Below are 22370 nucleotides of genomic sequence, written 5' to 3'. Positions count from 1 at the left end.
TGAGCTCAACCCAGTTCACTGGGGATACTACGAGAACTTTACTTCGAGGGGCAGTGTGTGCCTACCCTTCACATTACAGTTAACATGGCCTAGAGTGTGGTCGTGACTTCATGACCTGTCAAGCACTCGTCAGTCACTAGGAAGAAGGCTGGAAACACAAGCATCGAATGGAAGATATATGAGTGAGACTGAGTGACAGTGAGTGTGAATGGGAAGCGCCCCTGGGACAATCTTAGCAACGAGAGTATGAGTCCACCCAGCTGGGTGACTATGCCATTACTCAGGCAGGAGGTTAACTGGGGGTCTCTTCTCCACTGGATATTTCTTTTTGTGTGGTAAATTCATTGGTGACGTGAAGCGACTCTGTGGGGTACACGGTGTACTAGGTGGACTGACAGGTGACACTTATCGTGGGGAGAGTGTTAAAAGAAGATGTGTTCAAAAAGGGGACTCGCAGTCAAGTCGGTAAGTCTGTCCCGTCTGCACACGCATCCGTGGAAAGTGTGTTAGTGCTTGGGTTAAAAAGACTCCGATGGTAAAAATTTGTTTCCCGGAGGAAGGACCCGTGTACTGCCAGTAAGTTAGGTTAAGATATAAGTATAATCTAGATGTAAGATAGGTGTAATTTAGTAATTAAGAACAATTTAGAACAAGTGTGAATAAGTGTAATTTAGTATAAGTGTAATATAAGTATAGTATAAGTGTGATTTTTTTTACAATGTAGAAATAAGTTAGGAGGTGGATAGCTATGTATTATGTAAGTAGCATCAGGTATTACATCAGCCGACCATACTTCCTCCATCTCCTTCCCTTCCCCCCTGCATAAAACACGTTGGTAGCAGAGTTTGGCGAACATTCGAATTAGCCGAGTCTTCATAATCTTCCAATTGAGTAAATTCAAAGATATCTTTCAGTCCTAATCAATTCTTGTGATAGAAATACTAACTGAGAAAGTGCAAGAAGGAGAGAAGCAGTTCATAATATCCTATGTATTGTTAATCTCAAAATATCGATCGTTGTGTGCATTACCAAACCAAGCTTAACCGACAAAATAACATCCAAACGTCATTACGAAAAAAAATATCAAGTGATGAGATCATTATCGATAATACTCAAATTACCACCATCGTCGTATAATCTTTGTGAGACACTCTTAGCTCTAAGAAGGTCAATCCCAAAATGAGTGATACAAGACATGCTTGTTAAGTACTAACTGTGACCGGAAGTTGACATCCTCGGATGCAGTCGGACCGGTATCCTAGCTTATATAAGACGAGAGCACGCTATGAGCACGTGACTACCATCAGTTCCCTTTCCATCCGCAGGTTAGTGATAAAACCCTTATATTCTCTCCCTCTGTTGTTTTCACATTGAGAGTTATGGAGAACAGAATAATTAATATTTGTGTTCAATAGCAAAAATTCTTGTGTGACTCTTTCACTAGCTCCCGTTCCATCTGGAGATCTTAACATCAAGCTAGTCATAATCTGCCAGTCACATCACCACACTTACAGACTCTTCATACCCTCCAACCATTCGTTGTGTTAGGCAAATATCTAGATAACTGTACACTAACATAAGTCGGGGAGTTTTCTTTCTTATAATTCATAAGGGGAACAATGTAACCAGAGTGGATTTACTGGGATAAATTTGTGTTCTCATTCTAGGAAGATTTGGAAGTATTAAGTCAGGTCCTTTGAGTTTTACTGTTAACTGTACTGAGTGGTTATGAACAGGTCTCACCCTTGAACTGAAATTTTATTGTGGTAAAGGGCACAGAGTATATTAAGAAAGTGGCATTTCATACTGTTTAATATCGTCCCTCCCCATGTCTACCACTGACCAAGGAGGACGATGCCCGATGCAGCCCGCAGGTCATTCTGGTTAAAGTGATGTCAGAGGAAATAGTAACGGGAGAAGTGAGTTAACAGAGTTTTAACATTTGTAATGTCATTAAAATTAATACAACATCCAGGTCGGGGTTTCCAACTACCCCTCTCTGATAAGGATGTAATGGGCGGCCCGCAATGTGTACTAGGGAGAAAAACAGACTCGTGAACCCGAGCCAACCTAAACATCACACTACCCTATGCATTAAAAAAAAAAAAAAAAAAAAATGATCCTAACTGTTTGGGCCCATATCAGGTAATCCATTGGTATCTACTTCGAAGTAAAGGGGATTAAATCACACCAAATAATTCGGACTTTACACTAAAACAAGTTCGGTTCCTTAATGGCAGCCACGTTGGTAAGCTAAAAGGAATATTTCAAGTTCAATACATGGGTGGCTTAGCCATAAGGAAGATCACGCTACCACACCTCCCATTACCCCCATAATTTTTCATAAATCTCTTATCTGTGCACTGATAACTAGAATTGTTTCAGAACTTTCACTGTTTTACTCAATTGCCATTATCATACTGGCCCTATTAATAGTCTCATCTTTTAATTCAGTATACTACCCTGGTGGCCAGTGGTGATATCCAAGTAGTTTCTGTAATACATTGAAGGTGACTTAAAAATTTTCTGAGCACCACACTGGTTGTATTGAGTGATGATACCCCCTAACATTCGGACCATTACACTGGTGGTCGGCAGTGGTATATAAATTATTTCTAGTAATACACTGGTGAGCAGCGACGTTTATAATATAAAAAATAACAAGGCATTACATGAGTTGGTAACACAGTTCTATCATGTAGCAACTTTTTTATTGCCATGCTCACTTCCCTATTTCTTCACGTTTTCAGAGAACCAGTCACCTTTCTTCCTTGTTGTACCCTTTCAAGCACATCATCCTCCAAACTTCCATCCGTACTCGTCACACTACGCAAGAACTTAAATGCACTCACATTTCCCATTTCTTTATCATCCATCCTCACTGTACTATCAGAGACTTCATTTTTCTCGACAATCATAACTTTATCCTTCCCTACATTCAACTTTAAATTCAGTTTCTTACACATTCTTCCAAACTTATTCGCCAAGCCTTGCAGTTACCTTTCGTCTTAATATTAGACTGTCATCTGGAAACAGCAGTCAAGGGAGTTTCCAAACGCTGCTCTCTCTCATTAGACTGCTCGAACATCCATTGCTTTACATTGTATCTCTTATATAACCCCATCTATATACAGATTGAACAACCTTGGAGACATGACACATCCCTGTTTCAATCAAACACCCAGATAGAAAAATTCACTTAAATTCTCTCGACAACCATAATTTTACTTTTCCCTACATTCAACTTTGGATTCCGTTTCTTACACACTCTCCCAAACTCATTCGCCAAGTCTTGCAGTTTCCCTTCGTCTTAACACTACAGTATCATCTACAAACAACAGTCCAGGGAGTTTCCAAATGCTGCTCTCTCTCATTAGGCTGCTCCAGCATCCATTGCTTTACCTTGTATCTCTGTTATAACCCCAACAATAATTATGCAGACTGAACAGCCTTGGAGACATAACACATCCCTGTTTCAATCCAACATCCAAATAGAAAAATTCGCTAATTTCACTATCCACACGCACTGAAGCCTTACCATCTTAATACATACCCTTCACGGCTTCTGACAACTTCCCATTTTCTCCATAGATTCTTAGTATTTTCCTCATTCCTTCTCTATCCACTCTGTCATATGCTTTCTCCAGATCCATGAAGGCCGCATGCAACTTCTCTCCCTTCTCTAGAACCTTTTCCACTAATGACCTGAGGATGAATATCAGTGAATGGGGACAAAACAACCTTGTCTCTTTTAATGCTAGTAAAACTATATATATACAGTTTACTAATAGACAGATATTGCCAGATTCGTACATTACCTTCAGTGCTACTAATATTCCCATCTCCAAAAGTATTGAAATTCTTGGTGTCTCACTTAACAGTGCCCTCAGCTGGACCTTTCATGTCAGATCACTTGCTAAAACCGCCTCAAAGAAACTTGGATTATTGTACAGAGTCCGTAACTTCTTCGCTGATGAGCAGTTACCTATAATTTATAAGAGTCATGTGCGCTCTCAGCTTGAATATTGCTCACCCTTGTGGAATGGTTGTGGAGAGGTTGCATTAAGACAACTAGACAAAATTCAGAATAAAGCTGTTAGAATCATTAACAACCCTGCCATTACATATAAACTACCTCCCCTGCAAGTAAGAAGGAATGTTGCCTCCCTTGCATTATTTTACAGATATTTTTTTGGCAAATGCTCAGACGAAGTTGCGTCCATGGTGCCACCTCTCCATGCCTTCCCTCGTGCTACACGGGCATCTGGTAGCGCTCATGACTGGAATGTCTATCTATCTATTTATTGCCAGACGCCTCAATCCCGTTTGGGGTGGCCACAAACAAATCGCCTCCAAGTCGCCCTGTCCCCCGCCATTTCACTGCCCTGCTCCCAACTCACACCCCCCTCTCTCATATACCTCTCCACCCCATCCCTCCATCTCATCCTCGGCCTCCCCCTCCCTCTTCCCCCCTCCACCTCACTCACATACACTCTTTTTGTCAGTCTTTCACCCTCCATCCTCTCCACATGGCCAAACCACCTCAGAGTGTTCCTCATAACGCACATCAACACCACAACGTTCCTTTATATCCTCATTCGTCAGCCTATCTCTCCATGTGACTCCACAGGCTCCTCTTAAATAACTCATTTCCACTGCTCTCACTTTTGACTTGTGTCCTTCCAACAACGTCCAAGCTTCACTTCCGTACGTTAGAGTTGGTATCACAATACTGTCATGTAGTGACTTTTTCACTTCCATGCTCACTTCCCTGTTTCTTATCACGCTCACTTCCCTGTTTCTTATCACTGCTTTCAAAGAACCAGCAACCTTTCTTCCCTGCTGTACCCTTTCAAGCACTTCACCCTCCGAACCTCCATCCTTACTCATCACACTACCCAAATACTTAAACGTACTCACATTTTCCAATTCCTCACCATCCAACCTCGCTGTACATTCACTGACTTCACCTCTCTCAAAGACCATCACTTTACTCTTCCCTACATTTACCTTCAGATTCCGTTTCTTACACACTCTCCCAAACTCATCCACCAAGCCTTGCAGCTCCCCTTCGTCTTCATTCAACAACACAGTATCATCTGCAAACAACAGTACAGGAAGTTTCCAAACACTATCCTCTTTCACCAGGGCCACTCCAACATCCACTACCCTACCTTGTACCTCTTTTATTACCCCATCCATGTACAGATTGAACAACCATGGAGACATGACACATCCCTGTTTCAACCCAACTTTCAAAGAGAAAAATTCACTTAGTTCACCATCCACACGCACTGCAGCCTTCGCACCATCGTACATACTCTTCACAGCATTCAACAACTTCCCATCTACTCCAAATATTCTTAACACTTTTCACAATCCTTGTCTATCCACCCTGTCATATGCTTTCTCCAAATCCATGAAAGCTGCATACAACTTCTTTCCCTTCTCTAGAAACTTTTCCACTAAAGATCTAAGAATGAATATATGATCTACACAACCTCTTCACTTCCTAAAGCCTCCCTGTTCTTCTCCAACTAATTTCTCTGTTCTTTCTCTAACTCTGTCAATAAGTATCCTACCATACACTTTTCCTATTATACTAGGAAGACGAATGCCCCTATGATTACCACACACTTCTTTTTCCCCTTTTCCTTTGTACAAGGGAATAATTGTACCTGACTTCCAATCCTCCGGGACTCTACCTTCCTCCCAGGCTAATCTGCACAGCTTCCACATCCATTCTACTACTATCTCTCCCCCATGCTTCAGCATTTCACCACACACTCCATCAATTCCTGGGGCTTTCCCAGATTTAACTTTCTTCATTGCTTCCACAACTTCTATCCTACTGATTTCTTCCTGTCTTCTCATCTCCCTCCTTCTCCCAGCCATTCCCCAGCCACTTATACTCGCATCACTTCCATCCTCTACGTTCAACAATTCCTTAAAGTGTTCTCTCCATCTGCTCACTTTTTCTCCCTTCTCCACTAGTAATCTACCATTTTTATCTTTCACTCCCCTGCTAACTTCACTTCCACCCTGTCTTACTCTTTTCACCTCTTTCCAGAACATTTTCTTACAGTCCCTCCACTTTACACTCAAATTCCTTCCAAATTCCTCATCCACTCTCTTCTTACTCTCTCTTACTAATCTTTTCACCTCTCTCTTTCTTTCTACATATAACTCTCTCTTCCGCCTCTCAACTTCTTCCACGCCCCTATTTCTCATCCATTCATTGTATGCTTTCTTCTTTTGTGCCACAGCCTGTTTCACCTCTTCAATCCACCACGCTGTTCCTTGCACCCCCCTCTGTCTTCTCTTCCTTCCACACACCACATCACATGCTGCACATATTTCTTCTGTAAATATGCTACACACACCTTCCACGTCTTCCATCTGCTCCAATTCATATTTGCCTAATCGTTCCTCCACTTCTCTCTTATACTCTGTCTTTTTCTCATCCTCTTGTAACCTTTCCACTCTCCTTGCAACTACTCCTTCCTCTCGTCTTTCCCTTCTTCTATTCCTCCATTCTGATTGGACCTTGATTCTGGCCACCACCAAGTAGTGGTCAGAAAGTCCACTCCCCCAGCCTCTATAAACTCTTGCATCCATTACACATCTTCGCATCCTTTCATCCACATACACATAATCAATCATTGCCTTCCTTTCATTCAGTTCACCACCCACCCTTCTCATCACTCGCCATGTATACCTGTGGATCATTTTATGCCTGAAGAGGGTATTGGCTACCACCAACCCCCTCCCAGCACAAATGTCCACTAACGCACTCCCATTCTCATCTATCTCAGCAGGCACACCCCACTCACCAACTATTCCATCCACCTTCGCATTCCCAACTTTACCATTCATATCACCAATCAAAAACACTCTCTCATTCCTTCCAAACTTTTCCATGCACACTTCTACATTTGTCCAGAACTCTTCTCTCACTCTTCTAGCACGATCTTGCATTGGCGCATACACATACACAATCACCCACATTTGTATTCCAACTTTCAACTTTACCCACACAATCCTTGACCCAACTGATCCATACTGTCTTACGCTCTTCTTCCATCTTTTACTCACAACTATACATACTCCTTCCTTCGCCCTCTCATTCTCACCTACTCCTGCACATATACCCCATCCATACTCCCATTCTCTCACACTTTCTCCTCTCCATTTTGTTTCAGTTGTTCCACATACATCCACTTTCGCACCCTCAAGCACCTGGACAATCTCTCTCTCTTTCACCTCATCATTCGCTCCTCTTACATTCCAAGTACCCATTACCAAGTCCTTTGTCCGGTCCTGGGTCATCATCGTTTGGTCAGTCCTTGTCCGAGGCTTATTGTTTGTTTTTTTAGTTAGTTGTTTTCCGGGGAGGGGCACTAACCCTCCGCCAACCCTTTTAGTCGCCTTTTACGACAAGCAGGAATACTGGGGGAGTATTCTTGAAAAAAAAACCCTACCCCCAGGGTATGTCACTCAACCATATTGCAGAACTTCTGCCTATCAGAATTCTTTCATTCCCCGAACTGCATCTCTCTGGAACTCGCTTCCCCAGAGTTGTTTTTCTCCAAATTTCAACCCACAACTGTTCAAGTCTAACTGTTACAGATATTTTATGAATAGAGGACACCAGTAATCTGGTGTATGGATTTTTTTTTTTCCCATTTGTTTTCTCTTCCTCCGTTCTGTTAAAAAAAAAAAAAAAAAAAAAAAAAAAGATATACGCAACTTCTTCCCTTCCTCCAACCTCCCTGTTCGTCTCCAGCTAATTCCTCTGTTTGATTTTTTCCCTAAAATTTTTCAATAAGTATCCTACTATATACACTGCCTATTAGGCTAAGACAAATACCTTTATGATTACCACGCACTTCTTTTTCCCCTTTTCCTTTGTACAGGGGAATAATAATACCTCACTTCCAATACTCCGGGACTCTACCTTCCTCCCAGGCCAATCTGCAGATCCTCCATATCCATTCTACTACTGTCTCTACCGCATGCTTCATCATTTCACCATACACTCAATTCCTGGAGCTTTCCCAATGTTGATTTTCTTCATTGCTTCCATTCTACCGACCTCTTTCTCCTTTCTTACCACACTTCTTCTAGCCATCGCCTAGCCACTTATACTGACATCACTTTCATTATTTCTGTTTAACAGTTGCTTAAAGTGTTCTCTCCATCTGCTCACATTTTCTCCCTTCTCCATTTTTATCTTTCACTCCCCTACTACCTTCTTTATCACCCAGTCTAACTCTCTTCACCTTCCATAATATTTTCTTACATTCCCTTCACTGTACACTCATATTCCTTCCAATTTCTTCATCCACTTTCTTCTTACTCTCTCCTACTAATCTTTTCACCTCTATCTTCCTCACTGCATATAACTCCCTCTTCCATCTCTCAACTTCCTCCATGCCTCTGTTCCCCATTCACTCACTATATGTTTTCTTCTTTTGTACCATAGCTTGCGTCGCCTCTTCATTCCACCATGCTGCCATACACCCCCTTTCGTCCTCTCTTCACCCCACACATCACCTCACATGTTCCACATTTTTCTTATGTGAAAATCTTGGATACACCTTCCATATCCCAAATCTACTACAAATCATATTTACCCTATGTTTCCTCAACTTCTTACTTATATTCTGCCTTTTCTTCATCTTCTTGCAACCTTTCTACCCACCTTGTATGGAGTACTCCCTCCTGTCATTCCTATCATCTATTCCTCCATTGCACTTGAACCTTGACTTTCACCACCACCAAGAGGTGGTCAGAAAGTCCACTCCCCCAATCTCTGCAAGCTCTTGTATCCATTATACACCTTCTCATTCTCTCATCCACACACACATAATCAACCACTGCCTTCCGCTCATTCAGTTCACCACCCACCCTTCTTATCACTCGCCATGTACACTTGTGGATCATAGTGTATCTAAAGAGGGTATTGGCTATCACCAAACCCCTCCCTGCACGAATATCCACTAGAACACTGCCATATCATCCACTTTTGCAGGCACGCCCCATTGACCAACTAATACATCCACCTTCACATTCCATACTTTTTCACTCATATCTCCAGTCAAAAATATTCTCTCATTCCTCTCGAGCTTTTCTATGCATGCTCTCAAATTTGCCCAGAACTCTTCTTTCATTCTGCTTGCACGATCTTGCATTGGCACACACACATACACACACACACACACATACACTAGTCACCGAGGAGAGCAGACCCACGCTACCACTGCTCCATACCTGGCCAACTTGGCCAGTGGCATTACCTAAATATTAGTATCTTTATATGAGTCAAGCTCTGTACCAGGTTGGACTAAATAGTGTTCTAATATAATAAAGAAGAAGTTTTAGGTAAGACTTGTTCAAACAGAAAAGAAAACAAAGTAGCTCAAGAATGCGCACAATCAGGTGATCGTTTGTTTAGTCTACAACTGCCTCAGGGAATGTAAGTACTATATGTGCTTTTAGTACTGCAAAATGACCACATACTTTAGTAAAGCAAATTTGGAAAAGAAAAGGGATAAAGGTAGAAAGCAGGATGATGATTTCTACCAAGAATTGGTTGAAATGGAGACTCACAATAAACTGGTGGAACGAGTACACAGATTAGAGATGGCTGTTCAGAATGAGATTGATGAAATTAAGAAACAGATGCACTTGCAAACGGAAGAAATAGAAAAATTAGGAAAGGAAGTCAACAAGAAAGACACAACCATAGATGAGCTAACAGTAGAGTTGGGTTCACTTAGAAGGTAAATTAGTGAAGTGGCATGTACAGTAGTCAACCACGAGAATATTATGGAAGAGTTCAAAAATGATATAGAGACAATTAGGCAAGTAAGCAGTCTGATAGATCAGAACAGTGATATTGAGAAGATAACACAGGTGAATGAAGCTGTGCAAAGCTACAAAAATGATGTGGAAACCACTTCTGCTGAAATGGTGAAAGTAAAGAAAGACTTAGAAACAAGGGTGGAAGAAAAAAAGCATTACCGTAAAAAGGAAAAGAATAACCGAAAACAATCCTAAGTTAGTCAGAGATTCAGTAGATATCAACAAATCTATAGTAATCACTGGTATAGAAGAGAAAGAAATAAAAAACAAGATCTAAAGAGACAAAAAGGAGATGGCAAAAGTAATGGGCATATTGAAAGAAGTATCAGAGGAAATCTGTAGTAAAAACATAGAGGAACAGAAAAGGTTAGTGAAATACGAGAGAAGCAAGTAAAGACCCCTAAAGGTAACCTTCCAGAGTGTAAACACGTGGAGAAGATACTAAAATATGCAAATAATCTTATGGAAAAACAGGAATAAAAAATGTATGGATAAAAAGATGCCTAACACAAGAGGAACTAGAATTACTGAAAGAGAAGAGGGAGGAAGCAAAAACAAAAACTGAGGGAAGATCAGAGGAGGAGAAGGATACATTTTTTAACAAAGTAATTGGATTGCAGGTACGAAAGTGGTACATAAACAGGAGGGAATAAAAAGGAGGAAGGTAGTAGAACCAAATAATGACAAGTTTATAAACAAGATGATTAAGTTGATGTACTCAAATGTGGATGGAATGGTATCTAAATTATTAGAGATGAATGATTGTCAGCGAAAACGAACCACATATAATATGTCTAACTGAAACAAAATTAACACCAAGGATATCAAACGACATCCTAAACTTAGAGGAATATACTGTAATATATGGAAAAGAGATAGGAACTTAAAAAAAGGAGGAGGAATTATAATATTAACTAAGAAAAATCTAAAAGTCAAAGAAATATAATTAGATATACCCTCACAAGTAGAACTTATTGCAGTAGAGATCAACACATATGAAGGGAAAGTAATTGTAGCCAATTTGTACATGCCACCCAGATCAAACACATGGGAAAGAGACGAATATGAGGACCTGGCAGAGCGTACAATTCAGAGTTTAAGAGCATTACTACATAAAATGGAAGAGAAATCGGAAAGAATTATACTAACTGGAGATTTTAATACAAATATAAATTGGAATACTCTAGATATAATAAGCCAAGAAAGCTGTTGGGACCAAAAGCTCCTGGATCTGGTGCAAGAGTTTTTCCTAACGCACCATGTAAGGGAAAGCACCAGAAAAAGAGGACTCATGTACCCTCAATGCTAGATCTCATATTTACTAGGCAAGAAAACGATATTGACAATTTATTATATAACCCTACATTCGGCAAAAGCGACCATGCAGTACTAAATTGCAACTTCAGGATTGCATATGACATAGTTAACAGCAATGAAAGTTACAAAAAGAGTCTAAACTATAAAAAGATAAAGTATCATGACCAAAAGAAGTACTTCTTAGAAACTGATTGGGAAAAGGAGCTTAGAGGACAAGATTTAAATGCTATATATAAAAAATTCTGTGAACTTTATGAAATAGGAGTCCAAAAGTACATCCCACAGCACAAAGAAGCAGAAAAGAAAATAAAGAAATGGTTCAATACAGAATGTAAAAAAAAAAAAAAAAAGAGAGAGATATGTTTTGGAATAGATTCAGAAGACAATAGTGAAAGGGCATATAATAATTACAAACAGGCAAGAAACGATTATACAAGAATAAGGAGGGAAGCCCCAAAACAGTTTGAGGATATCATAAATAAAAGTAGTGATCAACCAAAGCTATTTTCCAGCTACATCAGAAGCAAACCCAAAGTAAAAGATAAAATACAATCCATTACGGACGATGGAATCTCCTATACACAAGAGAATGATATTTGTGAAGCAGTAAACAAGAATTTCCAATCAGTTTTTACAGAGGAAAAAAAATTGAGAGGGATTATGTGGAACATGCATGCCCACACATACTACCAGATATATAAACATCTGAAAAAGAAATAAGGGAGGAGCTAAATAAATTAGACAAAGGAAAAGCAAATGGTCCTGATGAAATTTCATGTTGGGTGCTACGTGAATGTGCAATGGAGTTAAGTAAACCATTATTTTTAATTTTCAAGAAATCCTTGAGTCAAGGTAAACTACCTGATATTTGGAAGAAAGCAAACATTGTTCTCTTATTCAAGAATGGGAATAGACAAAATCCACTGAACTACCGACTAGCATCACTAACCAATGATGTAAGCAAGGTATTAGAAAAGCTTATAAGAAAAGCTAGGGTAAATCACCTAGAAGAACACAATATGATAACAGAAAGACAGTTTGGTTTCAGAAAAGGAAAATCATGTGTTACTAATCTGTTGAGCTACTATGGCAGAGTAACAGACACATTACAGGAAAGAGAAGGATGGGTGGACAGTATATATTTAGATTTCAAGAAAGCATTTGACACAGTATCACACCAAAGACTTTTATGGAAACTGTACCATCAAGGAGGAATTCGAGGCAAACTGTATTGTTGGATGCAAGATTTTCTCATGGAAAGAGAAATGAGAACAGTACTAAGGGGAAATCATTCATCATGGAAAGAATTGACTAGAGGAGTACCACAGGGCTCAGTGCTGGCACCAATCATGTTTTTAGTGTATATAAATGATATAGACAGTAACACTGGAAATGAAAGCTATCTAAATATGTTTGCAGATGATGCAAAAATACAAAGGAGAATTACTAACACAGACTCTTGTAAAGAGCTAAAAGAAGAATTAAATAAACTTCATGAATGGAGTAATACATGGCAAATGGAATTCAATGTGGACAAGTGTCATGTAATCAAGTTTGGTAAAAGTGGAAAAAAGACCTGATTGGGATTAAACGTTAGGAAATTAAACCCTACACACATCAGAAAGAGAGAAGGACCTAGGTGTGATTATCAATAACAGACTATCTCCGGCTGACCACATCAGTGAGAAGGTCCAGAACGTTGTATACACTGCCTGCAAATATGAGAATAGCGTTCACATACATAAATGAAGACATGCTAAGAAAGATTATAACATCATTCATCAGACCAACCCTGGAGTATGCATCAGTAGTCTGGAGTCCTCATCTCAAGAAACACATAGACAAGATTGAAAAAGTTCAAAGGGCCGCTACAAGATGGTTACCAAGTGTAAGGGATCTAAGCTACAAAGAAAGACTAAATAAACTGAATCTACCAACACTAGAGGCGAGAAGGAGAAGAGGCGACATGATTATGCCATATAAATGCATATCAGGGAAGGAGAAAATAGACATAAATGATTACTTAACCTATAGGGAAGCATCAGCAAGAGGGCACTGCAAAAAACTGCATAAGAAGAGAGGAGGTAAAGACGTAAGGAAATTTAATTTCCCAAATAGAGCAATTGATCAGTGGAATGCACTACCGAATGAAATAGTGTGTGCCAAAACAATTCACAAATTTAAGGATATGTACGATAAATATGGTTTAAGACACGGGAGAGTACGAGCTTGACTCATTCCTGTAAAGATACAATTAGGTATGTACTAGCGAACAGCCACAGCGAACGGACGTCTCTTGACTGGTCCCAGGCCCAGGCCCAGCAACCACTGCAAACCTTAAGTAGTTTTCAGGAATTATGTTTGTCCTGTCTCCTATGGTCTTGTTTTAAGTGTAAAATACTGTAAGTTAATATAGACTACCAAAAGTGTAAAGATTTATTGGCAAGAGTATACATGAATGTTTGTAGTATTTTCGGTAACAGCAGTTTTTGGTACTGTAACCAACCTCAAACATGGCCGATAATGTAAACATTGAGGGACTCGAATTTCCAGGATTTGATAGAAATATTAATGTCATTGATCTGGTTAAAACATTGATTATGAGGATTAGTGAACTTGAAAAGAAAGTGGAGAATCTAGTGTTAAACCATCACGTCCCGAGGTTTTCCGCCCCTCCGACATCCCCCAGTCCCGAGCCTTTTTGGAAAAATTTTTTTTTGGCTCAAACTTCCGCTTAGGTTGAGAAACGAAGGAAAATCACGAAGAAAGGGCTTACCGCGGTCTATAAGTGGTCCATAGAGGTGAGGTCCCCGAGCCAGGTATCGTATTCTGTAATGGACGTGCCAGGCGCTCACGTTTTCTATGGTAAGGAATACTGGGAGAAACAACACACAACACCTCTATATTTATTGAATTTGAACTAATAAACAATAACAGTAACAATATAATGGATTTCGGACATATATATATATATATATATATATATATATGAAAAATAAGCATTATACCATCACGCGAGCATAGCGAGTTTGGTCCGAGTCGTAACGTGCTATATGCTAAGTTTCTTGTATCAGTCAACATATTTTTTCTACTTGTATACTTCTGTTTCAATGACATTTTACCAATTACAACTGTTTGTAAGTGTTTTCAGATGTTTTCATTTATTATGATGACATGCAGCATAAGTCTAGCACACATCAGCTTAGTAAGCGCACTCGCTATGACTCGTATTTCAACATACCCAATTGTTTTATCACTTTCCTATTATTTTTCCCTTTACATAGAACCTTTCCTCCACCACTGTAAATGTTTTCAATTATTTTCATTCATTACGAGGGCATTTAGCGATATGCTAGCGCATATTCACGTAGCAACCACGATCTCAAACACTCGTGTTTCATCATCTACTTTATTTATTCACTCCACTTATAATTTCCCACTTACATTACACACGTTTACACCCCTATACTGCACTGTACATATTTACTGGCATTATTTATTCAAGTATGCGTGAGAATATCGCATGAAAATGCCCTCGCAAGGAATGTTTCGACCAACATAATACTCACACACTTATATACTAATTCTTCACATATATTACACACTTTACCACTTGCTGACTTCTATTTTCACTATTACGTGCCTTATTCATTCAACTGAGCGTCAGGGTATCGCATCTCTATACACACACTATGAATATTTGACTTAGAATTTATTTCAGCACTTACAATAATTTGAACTTATATGATACCCGTAAGCATTTCCAATAATAATAATTATATAATTACGGGCCGTATTTATTGCACTGAGCGACAGAATATCGCATCATAAAACCCTCACTATGTATGTTTCCACTTACAGCATATTTATACACTTACATACAATTTTTGCACTTATACCCGTATGCACTTTATACTAATATTTGGAGATCAACATGACTGATAATTTCACTGATACACTTTATACTAATATTTGGAGATCAACATGACTGATAATTTCACTGAGCGTCTGTCTGTCGCATTTACCTCATAGTTTCAGCGTCCTGTCGCATTCACACCATATCAGAATTGCATCAACGTGTGATATTCGCTGAAACATGGGTGAATACAGAGACCCACGTCACACTCCACGCACTCATAGCGGGTGTCCTTCCTCCGTGTCGTGAGTCTCACCTGGGAATTGCTACACACGTGACACCTGCGTTGGGGCCTAGGTCTGTTTGGCTGGGGAGGGATAGGAGTGGGGAAATGGCGGCCGGATATTCTCAGGGGAGTTTGTGCAATAGGGGCAGTGCGGGTGCGATGTTGGGGCCTTTCTACAGCATACCGTGCAAACATTTCTCTTGTGAGCTCCCTTACAAACGCTTCAAAGGTTTCCTGAACTCCTGTTGTCATGGCGTGAAGGTGGTGGCAATTCAGAGCAGTGATATCTAGCAAGTGAAAGAACAGTTTCTTATACCCCTTCATCGTGGTCCTGGCACACTCTACCGTCAATATCATGGAGTCTGACTGGTCCACGAGGCGCATGTTTATATTATAGTCCATGACACACTCAGGTTTCCAAATACGACGCCTGTTCTCGCTACGGTAATCAACTGAATCAGTACGGTGCATCAAGGGGCGGTGAACCGTTGACAATAGGCTTACCTCTCTATTGTGATTCCACACAGTTGCAAGGATGTTGTTGACTTTGAAGAAGACAACCTCATTCCTTGCAAGTTTCCGCCCTACCTTGGCCATGTGACGCCGGTTCACCTTCACGGTTCCACAGACTCCAGTTTCATGTGTGTGAAGATAACGAGCGAGAAGAGGGCTAGTGTACCAATTGTCCAGGTAGAGGACGTGACCACGATGAAGGTAGTCTTCTATCATTGTCTTTACCACTGCTCCCAACAGTCCAATACTTTGATCTTCTATTATGTCTGTGCACCGGTGTACAAGACTATGTCTTGCACGTATCCAGTCCTACAGTCGCACATAACAAAGATCTTGAACCCAAAACGGTGCCTTTTGCTGGGTATATACTGCCTAAATGAAATATTGCCTCTCCACAATACGAGACTCTCGTCTATGACGAGGTCTCTATAGGGATAGAATGAGGAACGAAAGGTTTGCCTCAGGTGATCAAAGATCAACCTAATTCGCCTCATTTTATCAGTGTTGTTTGCATTTGCAGCATCATGAGCATCATAGAAATGGAGGCGACTTAGAATTTGTTGAAACCGATTACGGCTCATCACTTGACCAAATATTGGGGTAAACATAACAGGGTCCCTAGTCCAGTAAGCAGGAATTCTGTTCTTTCGTATAATACCCATCAAAAGGACTAGGGCAAAAAATAAGAACATTTCTGAAAGGGAGACAGGGTAATCATAGATGATAGAATGCCTACTCCTTGTTCCCAGTCTTTCACTCTCAAGGCGCTGGGTGCTTCCAACAGGTTGGTATGGTATACAATCTGCTCCACAAATGCCTCACTAAAAAACAGGTGGAAAAAATCCAACCTGGTGAAATTACGGTGAATTCCTGGAGCAATGCAGCCAGAGCGCCCATGCTCAATGAAGGGGTGAATGAGGGGAGAAAAATCACTCCCATCCTCCCAATTCCACGCCACAAATCCCTCGTCCCCATCATCCCCATCACCACCTTCGTCTGGGTGGGGAGGAGATCCTGGTTGGGGAGGTGGGGGAGAAGGAGTGCGGAGGGCTTCCCCACTGTCACTCCTCTTCCCTCTGCCTGTACCCTTTCCCTTTCCCTTACCCTTACGGCCTTGAGGAACATTAGGGGGCTGTGGGGATGTAGTAGGGGAATATTGGGGAGCAGAAGACGTGCTGGGGAGTGGTTCCTCCCCACCTTCCCCCTCCATGACAACACTACGTGCTTTCTCACGCACCCTAGCTCGACCACGTGTTAGGGGATATTGGGGAGCATAAGACGTGCTTGGGAGTGGTTCCTCCCCACCTTCCCCCTTCCTCACAACCCCACGTGATAATGAACGCACCCGCACTCGCCCACATGATACACTACGCCGCCTCACACTACGTAGGGAGAGCAATGACTAACTCACGTCACTCTCACTTTCCCTAATCCTCCCTGTACTTTCCCTTTCACTCCCCACTCCCTCCACGGCACTTCCTAACTCCCCAAACAAAATGCTAGGCTCATACCTGCTCGTCCGACGTGGTGTACGCTCTGGGCCACGATGAGTGATGACTTCACATCCATACCACGTGGCAGCATGTCCCACGGCTCCGTCATCGTCATCGTCCTTGTCCTCGTCCTCGAATTCTGATTCCAAATCACGTTGGGGATAGGCATAGGATGTTGCACGTGCCTTCTTTGCCTGCTGCCCCTCTCTAGCAGCACGGTAAGACACGTACTGCCGCTTCCTGGGAGACAGAACTTCCTCGTCACTGCTGGTGGTTTCTTCCTCCTCTGGCTGCACATAATCTTTATCAACAACCTCGTCGTCCAGTGGGGAATCACTGTCGCCTGTAAAGGCGTCCAGGGCGATTTGAATTTCGCCGTCTGAGAGACCTCTTTTAGCCATGTCTGAGTAGGACCATTGCTACCAGGTGAGTGGACGAGTGGCGGGTTAGCGCGGGTCGCTCGGGGTCGCCGAGTGTCCCCACCTGGTGGCAGGTAGGGGAAGGTCATGTGAGGATACGTACCGCAAATCAAGCGCGAAATTTGAAAATTGTCGAAATTATGCACATTGCAATTGCACGACGTACCGGTACATCACCAGGACTGGCAAATGCAAATCGTTGCAACGTACCCATACGTCGACGGGATGGGGCGAGTTAAAGGACGTGTCTGGGAATATGGAGATTACTGTGCAGAGTCTGATCCAGTCCAATGAGACGGCGAATGAGGAGATCAGAAATTTGAAGCGTGAAAATATCGAATTGAGGAGAAAACTAGAAGAGAGTACTAATAAAACAGAGAAGGTGAGTAGTGTATTAGAAGAGCATAAGGCAAAGTGGGCACACGTACAAGATGAACAGAAAGAAGTGGTCAGCTTAAGAGAAATCATCCAGGAAAAAAGGGAAATGAACAAGAAAAAAATGGAAGAAAATGTAGTAAAAATACTGAAAAAAAAAAAAGAGGAAATAGTGAGAGAAACTGTAGAAAGGAACAGATGTGTGGTAATATTTGGAAACAGGGAGGAGGAAGAAAAGGTAAGATCCGTGAGACTCGAGAGAGACATGAACCTGGTGAGAGGAATATTAGGCAAGATTGATCCCGAAGGAGACAAATGGGTAAAAGAAATTGAGGAAGTAAGGAGGGTAGGTCCTTATAAGAAAGGGGAAACAAGACAAATGAGAGTCAAGTTGTCATCAGAAAGTGTAGTAAATGATATACTTAAAGTGACCTGGAATTTAAGCAAAGATGCAGGGATGGAAAATATCATAATAAGAAAAGATTTGAATGAAGAGATTTTTTAAAATCATTGAAGGAACGAGTAAAGGAAAAAAAAATGATAAGAGGACAGAGGAAGAATGTAATACTTATTTTTTTTTGGATAGTGATGGATATGAAAGTAAGGAAGTGGTATGTAAGGACATAGGAGTGAAGGAAACTAAGGGGGATGGCTATGAAAGATCAGAAATTGAGGAAGTGGTACCGACGGAGAGGAGAGTAGAGGGTAAAAAAACATCAAAAATAATTTGAAGGTGATATATATTAATGTTGATGGTTTAATATCGGCAGGGTTTAAAATTAACGATTTCTTGAGAGAACATGAACCTGATGTCATGTGCTTTGTAGAGACCAAATTAAGAGAAGATATTGATGTTCATTTGTGAGATGGTAAATAGAAACTGTGGAGAGGAGACAGAAAAGAAAAAACGGGAGGAGGAGTGATGATAGCAGTGAAGAACAACATAAATGTAGATACCGTGGAAATTGGAGAAGGCAGGGCTGAAGTGATATATATGACATTAGAAACTAGAGAGAATGTCAAGAAAGTATATGGCAGTAGTGTATGTTCCCCCTAAGACGAGAACATGGAATGATGACGAATACCAGATGTTTTCAGATATGGCGAGATATTTACAAAAAATAATTGAGAAAAGCAACAATATTATTTTGGTGGGTGACTTTAACTGTAAAGAGGTGAACTAGGAGGAATGGGACTCAGGAGGTAGCAAGGATTCGTGGGGCACTATATTATTAAATATAATAATGAATAATGTGATGACACAATGGGTCAAAGAAGAGACACGGTTCCAAGGTGAGGACACACCAGCAAGGTTAGATTTACTGTTTACCAAAGACCCCGATGTAATGGAATCATTGAAATATTACTGTCCTATAGGAAAAAGTGATCATGTGATCATTGAGTTCCAGATGATAATAGGGAACGTCGAGCCAAGAGACGAGCTTCATAGACAGGGAAGATACAACTTTGGGAAAGCAAATTTTACAGGATTGAGGAAATTTTTTGAAAATGTGGATTGGAGAAAATTCAGAGAAATGAGAGATACAGAGGAAGTGGAATATCTTTCTAGACCTCTATAATTTGGGAGTGGAAAAATTTGTACCAAGAGTAAGAGGGAAAGAAAACAGGAAAAAGGAGTGGTTTAATAGAAGGTGTATGATAGCAAAACAAGAGAGATAAGGCGTGGAACAACTGGATAAAGAGAGGTAACAACAGAACAAAGGAAGAATATGAAAGAACTAGAAATAAATACACAAGAATACGTAGAGAAGAAAGGAATTTTGAAAAAGGTATAATAGACAAATGCAAGGATGAACCCAAACTGTTTTATAGATCTGTTAATGGCAAACTGAAACAAAAGGAAGGAACCACCAAACTGAAAGTAAAAGGAGAGGTCTATAAAGATGCAGCAATGCAAGCTGAAATAATGAACAAATGCTTCCAGTCGGTTTTTACTAATGAAAAAGAGTTTGTGGAAGGGGAGGGAGTGATTAGAAATGTACCGGTGATAAAAGATATAAAAGTGGAGGTACAGGATGTGTATAAATTACTGGAAACTCAAGATGTAAGGAAAGACCAGGACCTGATGGAATTACTAATTGGGTACTGAAGGATTGTAGAGAACAACTGGCTGATAAAATTCACAGTTTAATCGTGTGTTCCCTGGAAGAGGGGAAAGTGCCACAAGAATGGAAGAGGGCAAATGTGGTACCAATATATAAGGGAGAAAACAGGGAAGAACCCCTGAATTATAGACCAGTGTCTCTAACCAGCATGGTCGCAAAATTGTGTGAGAGAATCCTGAAAGACAGATGGATGAAATATCTAGAAGAGATGAATATTTTGGCTGAATGTCAGTTTGGATTCAGAAGTGGAAGGTCATGTGTTTCCAATTTGTTGAGCTTTTACTCAAGAGCAATTGACGTGGTACAGGAGAGAGATGGTTGGGTGGATTGTGTGTACTTAGACTTAGAGAAGGCCTTTGAGAAGGTACCTCATAAGAGACTAATGTGGAAACTAGAATATATAGGAGGACTGAAGGGGAAACTCCTGGAATGGATGAGAGACTTTTTGAGAGACAGACAAATGAGGACAGTAATAAAGGATAGGAGAGTAACAAGTGGAGTCCCTCAAGGCTCGGTGTTGGCGCCTGTAATGTTCCTGATTTACGTAAATGATATGGTAGATGGAGTGAACAGTTATGCAAGTCTGTTTGCTGATGATGTGAAGATCTTGAGGAAGGTAGAGGTTGAGGACGATTGTAAAATGCTGCAGGAGGATCTGGATAGGATACATGATTGGAGCCGGACGTGGGAAATGAAATATAATGTAAAGAAATGTAAAATATTGGAAATGGGTAAAAGTACCAGAAGGCCATTGCTTAATTATTTGTTGGGTAATGAATTAATTACAAAAATGAGAGAAGAGAAAGATTTGGGAGTGCTGGTCCAAGATAGTTTGTCACCTGAAAAACACATTAACAAGACAGAGAGACGTATAAACTCTTCACTAACATAAGGGTACCATTTCATTATATGGATGAGGAGATGATGAAAAAATTTATAGTGGCCATGATCCGCCCCAGGTTAGAATATGCAGCGGTAGTGTGGTCCTCACACAAAAAGAAAGATACAAACAAGATTGAGAGATTACAAAGAACAGCAACCAAAATGGTCCCCAGTCTGGCAGATCTGTCATGCAGAGAGAGGCTGGAAAAGCTGGATTTGCCTTCCTTAGAGGACAGAAGAAAGAGGGGAGACATGATTGAAGTGTTCAGGACCATGGTGGGAGTAGATAAAGTTGACCGAGAAGATCTGTTTTTATGGGATAAGAGAGCAACAAGAGGACACGGAATGAAATTGAAAAAGTCAAGCTGCTTGAAGGATGTTAAGAAATATAGCTTTCCTTAGAGAAGTATAGACTTATGGAATAGCCTGGACAAAGAGATCGTCAAGTCTAAAGCTTTAAATGAGTTTAAAGCTATATTTGATATACTGAGAAACAGCGACGGGAACCCTAGGCATAGCAAATTTCGTGTATATCACAATTAGGTGTATAAGGTAAATACATAAGTATTTTGAACGACTTAGACGAAAAGGTGGTGCAGAAGAAAAACATTCATGTGTGTAAAGGTAGACTAAATAAATGTGGATATGGAGACAGGACAACACGAGCATTGCTCAATTCCTGTATACTACAAATAGGTAAATAGGTAAATACACACACACACACACACACGCACACACACACACACACACACACACACACACACACACACACACACACACACACACACACACACACACACACACACACACACACACACACAATCGCCCACATCTGTGTTCCCACTTTCAGTCTTACCCGCACAATCCTTGACCCAACTGATCCATACTATCTTGTAATGTCCCTCCATCTCTTGCACACAATACATTCACCCTTTTTTGCCTTCTCATTCTCGCTTACTCCTGCGCATTTACCCCATCCAAACTCCCACACACTCACCCAATCATTTAGTCTCAGTCAATCCACATATGTCCACTTTTGCACTCTCAAGCACCTGGACAATTTCATTCTCTCTTTCACCTCATCATTCGCAACCCCAACATTGCATGTTTGAATCCGAACTATGTCCTGTGTCTGGTCCTTGGTCGTCACCTGTTGGTCCGTCCTGATCCGAGGCTTCTTGTCTGTATTTTTAGTTAGCTGTTTTCTGGGGAGGGGCATAACACTCTTCCAACCCA

The 22370-nt window shown here is 40.8% G+C and overlaps 1 protein-coding gene across 1 annotated transcript in view; it reads left to right on the top strand.

The window, feature by feature from the left end:
- The window catches only part of LOC145395265 (glutamate receptor ionotropic, kainate 3-like), a 110426-nt gene that overhangs the window by 46343 nt on the left and 41713 nt on the right, over window positions 1-22370 (top strand). The gene's annotated exons all lie outside the window — the stretch shown is intronic.

The sequence above is a fragment of the Coenobita brevimanus genome, chromosome 30, assembly GCF_032717465.1.
Source record: "Coenobita brevimanus isolate Jiangsu-jjx chromosome 30, ASM3271746v2, whole genome shotgun sequence".
In the NCBI taxonomy this organism is placed as follows: Eukaryota; Metazoa; Arthropoda; class Malacostraca; order Decapoda; family Coenobitidae; genus Coenobita; species Coenobita brevimanus.
This window is presented reverse-complemented; position numbering and strand designations above follow the sequence as displayed.